We start from the raw sequence: 12,030 nt of genomic DNA on the forward strand, positions 1-12,030 counted from the left end.
GTGTCCTCTTGTTGTGGGGCCAAAGCATAGAGTAAAAGGCAACTCATAGGTTGCCTATTAAAATTAAGGGGTTGCCACACCCCTGTCACTACAGAGTGGTTTGAACACCTGCAGGGAAGGCAGGATGATGGAAAATCATCTCCACACGGCCCGACCGACGGATGGGGAACTTCCATTGCTAGCTGCTCACGAGTGGGTCTTTGAGGTTCACACCCCTATTATCTTAACAGAAGGGACATAACCCTTCAGTGCCAATTAACAAATGCTTTATTCAGGTATTTCATGCTTGTAACTATTGAGGAATGTCCTTGCCCAGCAGCTTCCTGCTGTCTATTTTTAGGTACTTAATTAATGGCCTTGCTCGGGGATAAACACATTGTGTTTTCAATAAAATGATGAAGGTTTCTTTAAAAAAAAAAGTGTGTCTTGCATGCCATTATACTTGAAATTGTCCTTCAACAGAAAATTGTGAACAATTATTTTTAACAAAACTATTGTAGTCACAATTGATGAAGATGTTAATTCTGTACATTCTCTGATGACTAATTCAGCCATACCTAGCAGATTTTAAGAAGATGTTTGTACTTTAGGGGCACCTGGGTGGCTCACTAGGTTGACCATCTGACTCTTGATTTCGGCCCAGGTCATGATCCCAGGATCGTGGGATTGAGCCCCAAGTCGGGCTCCGTGCTGAGTGTGAAGCCTGTTTAACATTCTCTCTCTCTCTCTCTCTCTCTCTTTCCCTCTGCCCCTCTCCCCCACTTGAACGCTCTCTCCCCCTCTAAAATAAATTTAAAAAAAGAAGAAGAAAATGCTTATATTCTAAATTAAGTGCAAGATGGTATGTTCTATCATATCAGAGCTGTGTTCTCAATACCACTCTGGATAAAATCATGCAATTCTTTTTTTTTTTAAGCAACTTTATTGAAATTCCCTTGTTTTCAGCATACAATTCAATGATGTTTAGTACATTTTATGATTCCTTTTAACAGTGATTATCCCTCATAAAAGCATGTATTGAGTTTTTCCTAATCATGTGAATCATTTCCAATTCAGGTATTTTGGTTGCTCCTGTATCTAGGTTACTCATTTGTACAGAACTCACAGTTCTTGCTGGCTAGGAGATGGAAAGGCCTGGGTTTCCCTGATGACAGATTTTAAACAAATATCTGGTTTGTTATATCTGCATTGCAATGGGAAAACTGAGAAATCTGCCTGGCTGATGCTATTTAACATCACAAAACACTCTAAGGGCAGGGCATGTTATATTAAACATTTGCAATGCTGTGTATAAGTCTGTCTCTTGCAATCATATTTTAAAATGGTTTATTCCATTGTCAAAATACAGTGCATTTAGTTGTCATTAAATACATTTTTCTCTGCTATTTTGGCTGCTGTACAGCCTATTGATCATTGGGAAAGAATGCCATGATGCATAATTTAATGGTTCTGTAAAGTTTGCACCTTAGGAACACCTGTGCATTGGTGTGCTTAAACACCTTGCAATGTGTATTAGAATCCAGCTGATCTAATTTTACACTACTGTGATCCACTTGGAAAATAGGTGGAACTGTGATGCTTTCAATTAACATATATTTTATCCAAAGGGGAAGGAAGAAAGAGGGAAGGAAGGAAGGAAGGAAGGAAGGAAGGAAGGAAGGAAGGAAGGAAGGAAGGAAGGAAGGCCTAAGAAAGAATTACTGGATAGTTTTAATTAAAAATCCATGTGCGGGCCATGTGTACAATACTCAGCAGTAATACAAGGCACATTCCTAAAGACATGAACCCTACTGAGAGGTGAGATCATCAAACATGGGATAATGAAGGCTATCAAAGGAACACATATTTGGGGGTAAATTGCATAGAAAAAGCTAAAGGGTCAAAGCAGCTTAGAGAAAAGAGATCAATGTAGATCATCAATATCAAGGAAAGTTTCATGGAGGTAATAAGCCATGAGCTAGACCTAAAGAATGGTTAATATTCTTAACAGAATGTTTCCAAATTTGGGAATACTCTGGTATATATGGTCAGAACTTTGATAGATTGTCATAACCTATATTTATATCCACCTCAATTGACTTAGAAATAGCACATAAATAAAAATATATCCATATGGTTATAAACACAACAATGGACCTGAAAGATATAAAAAGTAGTTTGACAACATCTGGTGGACTCCTGGCTCAACAAATTCCTGACTTGGAGCACACCCCACACATTAAGATATTAAAGTTCTGAGAAGTTGTGCTGAAGAGAAACTCTTTAGCTCTGTTTACTTGAGAATTCCCCAAGCTCACCTGACCAATGCCCTTTCTCACAGAATGTACATGTCAAGGAACTCAACTCCATGGGAAATGGATTGGGAAATCGTAATCCACAACAACAAAAAACAAACAATCCAATGTTTAAAATGGGCTGAAGATCTTAAGAGACACCTCACCAGAGAAGATGTATGGATGACAAGGAACATAGGAAAAGATGTTTCACATCTTGTGTCATCAGGGAAACACAAGTTAAAACAACAGGGAGATACTGTTACACACCTATCAGAATGGCCAGAACCCAAAACACTGACAACATCAAATGCTGGTGAGGATGTGGAGAAACAGGAACTCTCATTCATTGCTGGTGGGAGTGCAAAACGGTACAGCCACTTTAGAAGATAGTTTCTTACAAATCTAAAAGAGATTGAGCAGCTGTACTCCCTGGTATTTACCCAAGTTGTTAAAAACTTATCTCCACACAAATACCTGCACATAGATGTTTACAGCAGTTTTATTCATAATTGCCAGAACCAGGAAGAAACCAAATGACCCTCAGTAGGTGAATGGATAAACTGTTGTGTATCCAGGCAATAGAATATTATTCAGCATAAAATGAAATGAATTAAGAAGCTATGAAGAGATATGAAGGAAACTTAAATGCATCTTACCAAGTGAAAGATGCCCATCTGAAAAGGCTGCATACTGTAGGATTCCAACTATATGACATTCTAAAGAGGCAAATCTATGGAGACAGTAAAATGATCAGTGGTTACCAGAGGCTGTGAGGGCAGGAAGGTGGACAGACGAAGCGCAGAAGATTTTTAGGGCGACAAAACTATTCTGTATGATATTATAATGGTGGATACATGTCATAAATTTGCCCAAATCCATAGAATGTACAACACCAAGAAATAACTCTAATGTAAACTACGGACTTTGGGTGACAATGATATGTTAACGCAGAGTCACTGATTGTAACAAATGTACCACTCTGGTGAGGGATGTTTGATAATAGGGGAAGCCGTACATGTGGTGAGGACAGGGGGTGTCTGGGAAATCTCTGTACCTTTGCCCCAATGTTGCTATGAGCCTTAAAATACTCTGAAAAATAAAATCTATTAAAAACATGCAATTCAGTCAGGCAGGTATTACATTCTAGTGGAATCCGATCTCCCTGCCGCCCCCCCTACATTTTGCTAGTTTGCCTGTCTAATACAAAACTTTGTTTAGAACAAAACAAAACCAAAAAAAAAAAAAAAAAAAAAGGAAAAATTGGCATTGAGAGATATTATATGACTTTTTTAATGGCCCAGTGAGCAGTTGAACCCAAATCTGCTCAGTTATAGTCTTGTGCTTGTTCTACAAAGTTCTATCTTACAAAAGCATCCTTATCTACAACCTGAAACCCTCAGAAGACTGATGAACAGATTGAAACAATGTCACAACTGACCTTGGGAGGAAAAAAATAGAAGCCTAAAGTTTAACCTACTCAAATGTGGCCAAATAGAAATAAGGTTTTTTTAATGATGAAAGGAAAATGCTTTATGGTTATAAAAATGTCAATATTGCTCAAAGGCATAGAGATGGTTCCATAGGAATTTGCAATCATTAACCAATTCTGTAAGGATTTCTAGTCTACTTTTTAACCATACAAATCTGTTGTTTCTCCTTAAAGATTGTAACACTTTCACCCAATTCTTACCTTGAAATAAGAGACATTAAAGAGTTGTGGTTGAATGAACACAGTATATGGAGAAAAATCCAACTTAGTCAAACATATATAAGATGTACAGCTCCTGTGTTTCACCTTTTCTTCTGTTGAAGTCCTTGCATTCCATATTGCCTGTCACCTACCAATGCTTCTCAATGTGTGTCTTTGATCATTTTTTTTTTTTTTTTTAAGTAACCTCTATGTCCAACGTGGGGCTTGAACTCACAACCCTGAGATTAAGAGTCACATGTTTTACTGACTGAGCCAGCCAGGCACCCCATCCTTGATCATTTTTAAGTTTGATTTTTTTGTTAATGTCTTTACTTATGTTAAATATTGTTTTACTGTCTCTATCCAATTGTTCTGTTATCTGAAGTTCTTGGGAAGGAAGCTATCCCTGTTATTTATGAAATCTGATGTTTGTGATTATGCTGCATTAAATCATCTTCAGTGGGGCTTAGTATTCTCCATGGCATGGGACAAGAGCAAGTCCCTCCAGAGGAGGTACAGGGCCACTTTCCTGGTATAGGTGATACATGAAGTATCAATTTTAAAGTCAGTTCCATTTGAGAAGGAGGCCTGAAGTTACAAATTCTCATGCACTTTATGGTAGATCAGCCTTTTGTCATTGGCCCATGTAAATGGTTGATTTTTATCCAGTCCAGCTCTTACTGAAAGTTTGATCTCTTGGAGAGAGTTTGATTCAGAATTGCCAAAAGTCTCAGCTCCTATTGAAAATCCAATGCCTTATATTTCTGAAGCTGACACCCATGCCCAATGCTGTCAAGATCCACTTGTATTTTCTTAATTTTTTTTCTTTGGTTATATCTTCCTTACTCTCTTTTGGGTGCAGATGTGCATTTAAATGGTGTTTGTTATATGTTATTAGTGTTTCTAGTACCTCACAGCTAGAGGGTTTGGGGGTTCCTTATTCCATATGCTGCCGGGTTCCAATGCCTTTTGGCCTTCACTGCATGACTTCTGTCAGAGACTGAGGGAACAGCTCAGGTTGGTTGGATTTTGGTATAGGCCTTGCTTGGCAACTCTGAGAATACATAAAAACTACTGTTAAGTTCAAAGTTTTCCAATGAACTCGGAAAAGCTGTTGTGTATTCTTTTCTGGGAGCTTTTCTTACCTATCATAATAAAAAGCACTTGTAAATTAATTGAGGAGGCAGCAAACAGTAAAGGGAGATATTTTTCGTCAAATTTGAGATCCTTTATAAAAAAACTTCTCTGCGCAGCAACCCTCGATGTCAACAAATAACATGTGTTGAGTACCTCATACAGTTCTTTGAAGCAGCACTGAAGAATTACAAAGACTGTCGTTGCTTTAAGGAACTTTTCTAAAAGGTAAAGGGGAATCAGCTCAAACGTCCTCAGGCAGATATTGGAAACCTAGCCCTTGCCAGTTACCCCCAAAAGTCCTTCCAGACTCTTATTGTCTCTTCCACACAATTGTTAATGATGAACCGTGCAAGCAATGCTTATTTTACTCACACACAGTTTTATCTAGAATTTATCTGACTATAACATTGCAGTTTGTGTGATATTGTACACACGTATATGCACACATGCGCACAAAACCTATAAAAATGGAGTGCTGTGGCAGACATGTGCAGTGCATTTATGCCTATTTTTATTAGGCTTGGAGCAGAATTTTACTGTTTTGTATTTTCAGCGTTATAGATGCTGAGCCTTGGCTTTTACGACATAGTTGTGTTTGCTGCCATTATTTATTTCATGCCTGATTCTCGGTCCGGAATGCAACCCCCAATTACCTCGCTCTTCCCATGGAAGAGTGCCATTCTACCATGGGCTGTATGATGCTCTAGTTCCCTGGGATGCATTTTGGCTAAAAGCAGACACTGTCTGTTTATCAGAACACATTGTAGCTAATTCATTACCCTAAAAGGTAATCAATCCAGGAGAAAATGTTCACTGAGCTCTACCATGTGCCTAGCACCATGCTTTTTTAGTATGAGCTTTTTGAGACATTCTAAAAGATGTAGCACTTGGATTTCTAACACTCGAGGAGCCTCCAATTATTTTGAAAGTTTATATAAATGTGGCTTGTAGTCAAGTACCTCATCAAACACCATTTTCGAAGACATGCTAATGTCACTTCAGACGTATTGAAGCCAATTAAAATGCATTTTTTAATATATGGAAGAATCTATTTAGTTAATATTTGAAAAAGTAATCACTTCTGCAAAAATCCCCCATCATGGCTGGGGAATCTATGTTTTTTAAACCTCAAGAGTGCTTAAAGGGAGGGAGTAGGGTGGAGGAGTGCAGGACAGGTGGGAAATGCATTTTTAGCTATTTTGCCTTTTTTGGGTAACCTTGATTAGGGACTATTTTTATTGATTGTGGTTGGAAAGCTACATTCAAGGATTTCTTCTAGGAAACCAGCAGGAAATAATAGGAAACCCAAGTAGATGTTTCTTTAAGAGAATTCTAAAGAAATGGAAAATGTGGCTCCTTCTGAATCATCACTGCCTGAGTCTATCTTACCATGATCCTTATCAAGCAATAAATAATTACATTAATGGTGAACATTATACTATTAGAAGTAATTCTGGATTTCTAAGATCTTATAAACCCAGTGCAGTGTTCTTGAAGGGTATTTTCACAGAAATTTTCATCATCTCAAAATTTCTTAAAATTGAGAGAAAATTGCAGAAATACTTAAGCAGCAAATTAAATTATACCCATTATTCTTATACAGTTTTTTTTCCCAAAGAGTAAATTTAGACTTACTAAATCTATATAAGCAGAAAATACCAATTTTATAGGCGTGTCAATTTAGAGTTCTTGTTGGGAGAATACAGCATTGAACGGGTCAAAGATTACTGCTCTATTTGCAAATCTTCAAACTGACAGAATCTTCTGGAAAGATTTATGACAAGTTTGTCTTTTTAAAAAAGCAACGTTTCTATAAATCCTACCAAACTGCTATGAATAAGGCTGTAAATCACTTCACTGACTTGAATAATGGGACTTGTGTCTCATGAAACCATGCCAAGAAACCTAGAGGCTTTCATTGATATTGAATCTTCTATAATATTTAATACTTATCTGCCCCTGAAAAGATGAATTCTGATACTGACTGAAAATATTTTTTACCATAAGTTTTGCTGTAAGGAAAAATAAATAGAAATCAATGGCATTAAGTCTGATGGTTTTTAGGAGGTTTATCAGTCACCGGCAGAGAAAAAAAATTAGAAGCAATAGAAAATAAATATAATACATTCACTAAATCAGTGTGCCTATAGTTTATCTGCAATCATGATTGGTACATCCAGTTCTACTGGTTGATTGATCTTGAGTGTTTTTGAATGACCTTTTTCTTTTTTTTTTTAGTCTTGCTTTAAATTTGTTTGACGAAAGAGAAACTCCTTTGAATGTTCTACTCTTCTTCCCAATTATAGCCACACATTCTCTTAGGGAAATGTAGAATCTGGTAACTAATTGCACTAAAAACCCACTAGCAGGTAAACTCCCGTGGGGAGAGAAGGGTACATGTCACAGGAACTCCACATTTGCATATAAACGATCAAGTGAGCGAAATGTATACTGCCTAGCGGCAGCTCTGTGTGCCTTTAGTTAGGAACCTGACTGCCATTCTGGGCCATGACTTTTATAAGTGTTGTAAAGTGTTACCAATCTTTGTTTCAGGCAGCGTCAGAACCTAGAAGAAATTGGGCTGGGCACAAAAGAAATCCTGCTGAGGGCAAGAGTAAACTTGTAACCCCAGAGGCGTATAATGTCCTGTGGCCTTTCAGATACTGGTCAGTGATTTGCAAGTGTTTATTTATGCCCCAGTTGTCTTCACAAAGGATTTGATGAGGGTCAGAGATGCATTCAATACCTCAGGGTACAATAAATGAAAATTGAAAAGAAACTGAGTGGGAGGGAATGTAGGGGTAGAGGAATAGGCAAAAATCTATGCCATGGGTCTTAAATCTGTGGTCACATAGTCCAGCTCGGGGGACCAGGGTGGTAAGGTGAAGCCCCAATCTTTAAACCCATGCACTACAAAAAAGGTGAGTCTGGAGCAACGGTGGGAAAAGGAGTCAGAAAGTTGTCTCCAATAACCCACAGAGCAGAAGAACGTGTATAATGTGCGTTTGTTCTTGTGTTTGTAAATATTTAATTCTACTATAGAAAAGAAAATAAATGGGATGAATCAAATTCACAAGATGTATTAAGCATAGATAAGGAAGTTAGTAACCTATTAGACCAGGAAGACAGCAAATATTCATGATGCACTATATATATAGGCAGGTAAGGCACTCAATATTCACAAGGTCTTAATTCACTACCCACTAGTGATACCCATTCTGGCCCCAAGAAACACAGGTAAAACCCATAGCTGCTCATCAGGCTAGTTGTCAATCTATAGCTGCTGGCCAGGCATACTTGCTCCTCTGTATTTGTTTGGGTTAACATCTTATGTTCCCAAGAGTTCTGCCTCTCATGCTCTTTCTAGTCCTGTGTCCTGTGTCTAGGTGGCCTCAGCTACTTCATGCCTTGGTTCCTCTAGTATATACCAGAATCACCCTTGTCTATCTCATGGGTCTCCACCTCCCCTGGACATCATCTAGATGCCCATGGCACCTCAAACTTCATATCTCCAAGACTGACCTCATCTTCTCTTCCCCCAAACAAGTTGTCCACCTATATTTCAGCCTACAAGTCAACAATGTCTATTTAATCACTTAGCCAAAAATTTGGATATCACCCTGACTCTGTCCTTTTCCTCAAATGCAAAGACCTGTGATTTCTACCTCCTTAAGGTATCTCATTCTTGTTCTCTACCTACCATCTCTGAACGTGTGCCAAATTAATGACAACCCCTAATGGACAAGCTTGTCAAAGGCTATGTTGGTTTATCTCTCCACTGTTATCTAAGTCCCGGGCATGATGGAAAAGACCCTTCTTTCCCTGTTTCTACTTTTTGCCATTTCACTGCCTGAGTTCTATTGCTTAGAGATGCCTGCATCTGTGATTTTACCCTCACTGTCTTCCTCTGTCTGGATGCCCTCCTCTCTCACCCCTGGCACCCTCCAATCCTTCACCCCATTGCCCACCATTTTATTCTGCCAACTCTTAATTTTTTTTTCATCTGCTTTATCAGGATGTCAGCTCCTCCAGGAAACTCCCCTAAAGCCCTAGGCTCACCCCTATCATCATCCTCCTTTCTTGGTCTTTATCAGAATTGAGTGCCCTCCCTTTGTGTTTTCACAGCAGCCTGAGATTCTGCTCTCATTACACTAGCAATCAGGGTCTCCAAGGAAAGAGATGGCACACTGTAATTAGGATGATTCAAGGAGGTGTGGGGGAACCATAGGGATAGGGTGGGAACCCTAAGGGATGGGGTAGGACCGCCAGGTTAGTAACAATTGATCTGGTACCAACTAGTCCAAACAGACAAGATGAGCGACTGGTTACCAACAGTCTGAACAGAGAAAATCATGTAGAAGAGGTTATCTGATGAGGAGCAGTGACCTTTGTTTTACAGTGACTGAGGCAACCTTTCTGCGAGGAAAATAGGAGAGTGATTCTCCTGGCTTCATTTCTCCTCCCTTCTACTTGACTTCATGCCAGGGTTTCCCAACGGCCAAACCAACCAGCGGGCAGAGGACAAGGAAGTGAATTAAAATAATCTCACAGCCAAGTCTGCCGACCTGTAAGGTTGGAGAAGCACCAAGACTGGCTCTAGAGAAGTGAATGGATGATATCCAGCAAAATCACGCTGTAACAGAACTCTTTACTCATCAGGCTCCCGCATTAGACTGAGTTACTTGAGGACAGAGAATGTTTCTTTCATCTCTGCATCCTCAGTATCTAATATATACTAGATAATAAATGCTTATTGATCGATTCAGAGAATATCGTGAGTTGGACATTACTAGGGGGACTATACTTTCTGAGCTTGCCACATGCTTTTTGGAATCCAGGGAAAATGGAAAACAGAATGAACTTTATGATTTTCACTTTCTGAGAAAAAGAAACATAATTTGTTCAAGAGAGACGAGTTAGCTTAGTGCTCAGTACTGGGAGGGACTGGATTCAGTCATGTGACTTCCTACATAAGAGGCCTTCAGCTGCATAACGGGCAATCCCTCCGAGGAAAGCCACGGGTGCAGAAACGTTTTTCACGGGGCTGTTTAAAAATATAAGTGCCTGTACACCTGAAACTAACATAACACTGTATGTTAACTATGCTGGAATTAAAATTAAAAAAAAATAGGCCCTTGATAAAAGCCAAAGACTTGTTATTAAAGAGTAATCCAAAGGTGAACTGAACTAATGTGGACCAATCTGATAGATCTTAGAATATCTTGCCACCAAATGGTTAAGCCTTAGACTTCAAACCTGACCCCCTAAATAAACCTTCAGTGTAGTCTTCTTTGGATTCTCTTTTCTCTTATCAGCCAGCAGAAGAAAAGGACCGACGAAAAAGCTCGTGTGCACTGAGGGACAATGGATCAATCAGAGGGCAGAAACTTGGATCCTTGAGTGATTATGTGGGACCAAGCTCTCTGTCTACCTCCTGCAGGCCTCTGTGCTGAGAGCAAGAAATAGACTTTTAATTTGTTAAAACTCTTACGTTTTGTTGGGCTTTATAGCAGCAGTTGTTTTACCTTAGTAAAACAATGTTCTAAGTTTTATATTTGAACTTGTTTTAAATGCTATCACCATGATTATCATAATCTACTGTCCATATTCATAATCAGTTATTTTCAGAGAAGCCCTTTCCAGCTTGAATCTCATAATCTGAGGATTACTGTATTGCTGTCTTCCATTTGAAAGATGCCTCATGGAGCCCTTTTTGCTGGAAACATGATAGAAAATATGATATACAATATTCTGATGTATCTTATAATGTACAAAGCCCTATTTTATGTAATATCTATATTCTCCCACCAAACCTGAGGAACATTCGAGGGTCTATTATCGTCCTCATTTTGTCGGTGATGAAATTGACACTAAGGTTAAGTATATAGCGGAGAAAAAAATGGAAACAACTGATATACAGAGTTATTTGAAGATTTATTAAGAGAATGATTTAGTTGGCCTGGCATCTGGCACGTGTTATTTTCTATCTGAGTCCCTGATAAGTTGTCTATTGCTATGTAACAAACCACCTCCAAAATAATGACTTAAAACAGAAATAGTCATTGATTCTGTTCACGGAACCCGGTTGTGAAAACAGGAATAGCTGGGGGTGGGGGTGGGGCTGGAACAGCTGGCTTCCTTGGGCTTCTTTCTTTCTGTGGTCTCTCCACATGGTCTCTCCACATGGCAGCCCCAGGGTAACCATGGCAGCTGAAGGCTTCCAGTGTTAGAATGAGAGAGTAGAGTGAGAAAGAGAGAGCCAGAGTGAGATATGGAGAAAGAGGGTGAAGCAGAAGTTCTTTGTGCCTTATGATCTAGCCTTAGAAGGACGTTATGCTGTGTCACTTCCCTCACATTTTTTTTCAGAAGCAAGACATCAGGGCCAACTCATAATCATGGGGGGAAAAATTAGACTTCACTTCTTGACTGAATTTTTGGCCATGTTTTTTTTTTTTTTAACTACCACATTTTCCTTCTCGAAAATGCTCGCAGAAATTAACGCAGACATGAAGCTTGGGGGTAAGAGACACATCCAGAGTCAGCTGTTAAATGGTTCCACCAATATTAGATCTATTTTTGTGACTCCTACCTCCATGCCCTTTTCACTCCCCCAGAAAATCTCCTGTGATTAGCACACCAAATATGGTAGGTAAGACATGTTATTCCCCAAACAGAGATAATCCTCATTGCCTTGGAAAACATACTTCCATTTATTTTGCAGGAAAAATATTACCCAGAAAGCAGTCATCCATGAGTGCTTTCCAAGTTTCTCCCGAACATCCGTGTTTAAAATTCCCCACCCCCAACAGATGTATTCATTTGCATTCCCTCCCCCCCAGATGAATCACTTTGTTGTTGTTGTTGTTATTTTTTGACTGTATTGCTCACCTCTCAAGATCTTTTTGTATTAATTTTCAAACCCACCAC

This window comes from Puma concolor, chromosome D4, assembly GCF_028749965.1.
Source record: "Puma concolor isolate L17-30 chromosome D4, mPumCon1.1.hap2, whole genome shotgun sequence".
Classification (NCBI taxonomy): domain Eukaryota; kingdom Metazoa; phylum Chordata; class Mammalia; order Carnivora; family Felidae; genus Puma; species Puma concolor.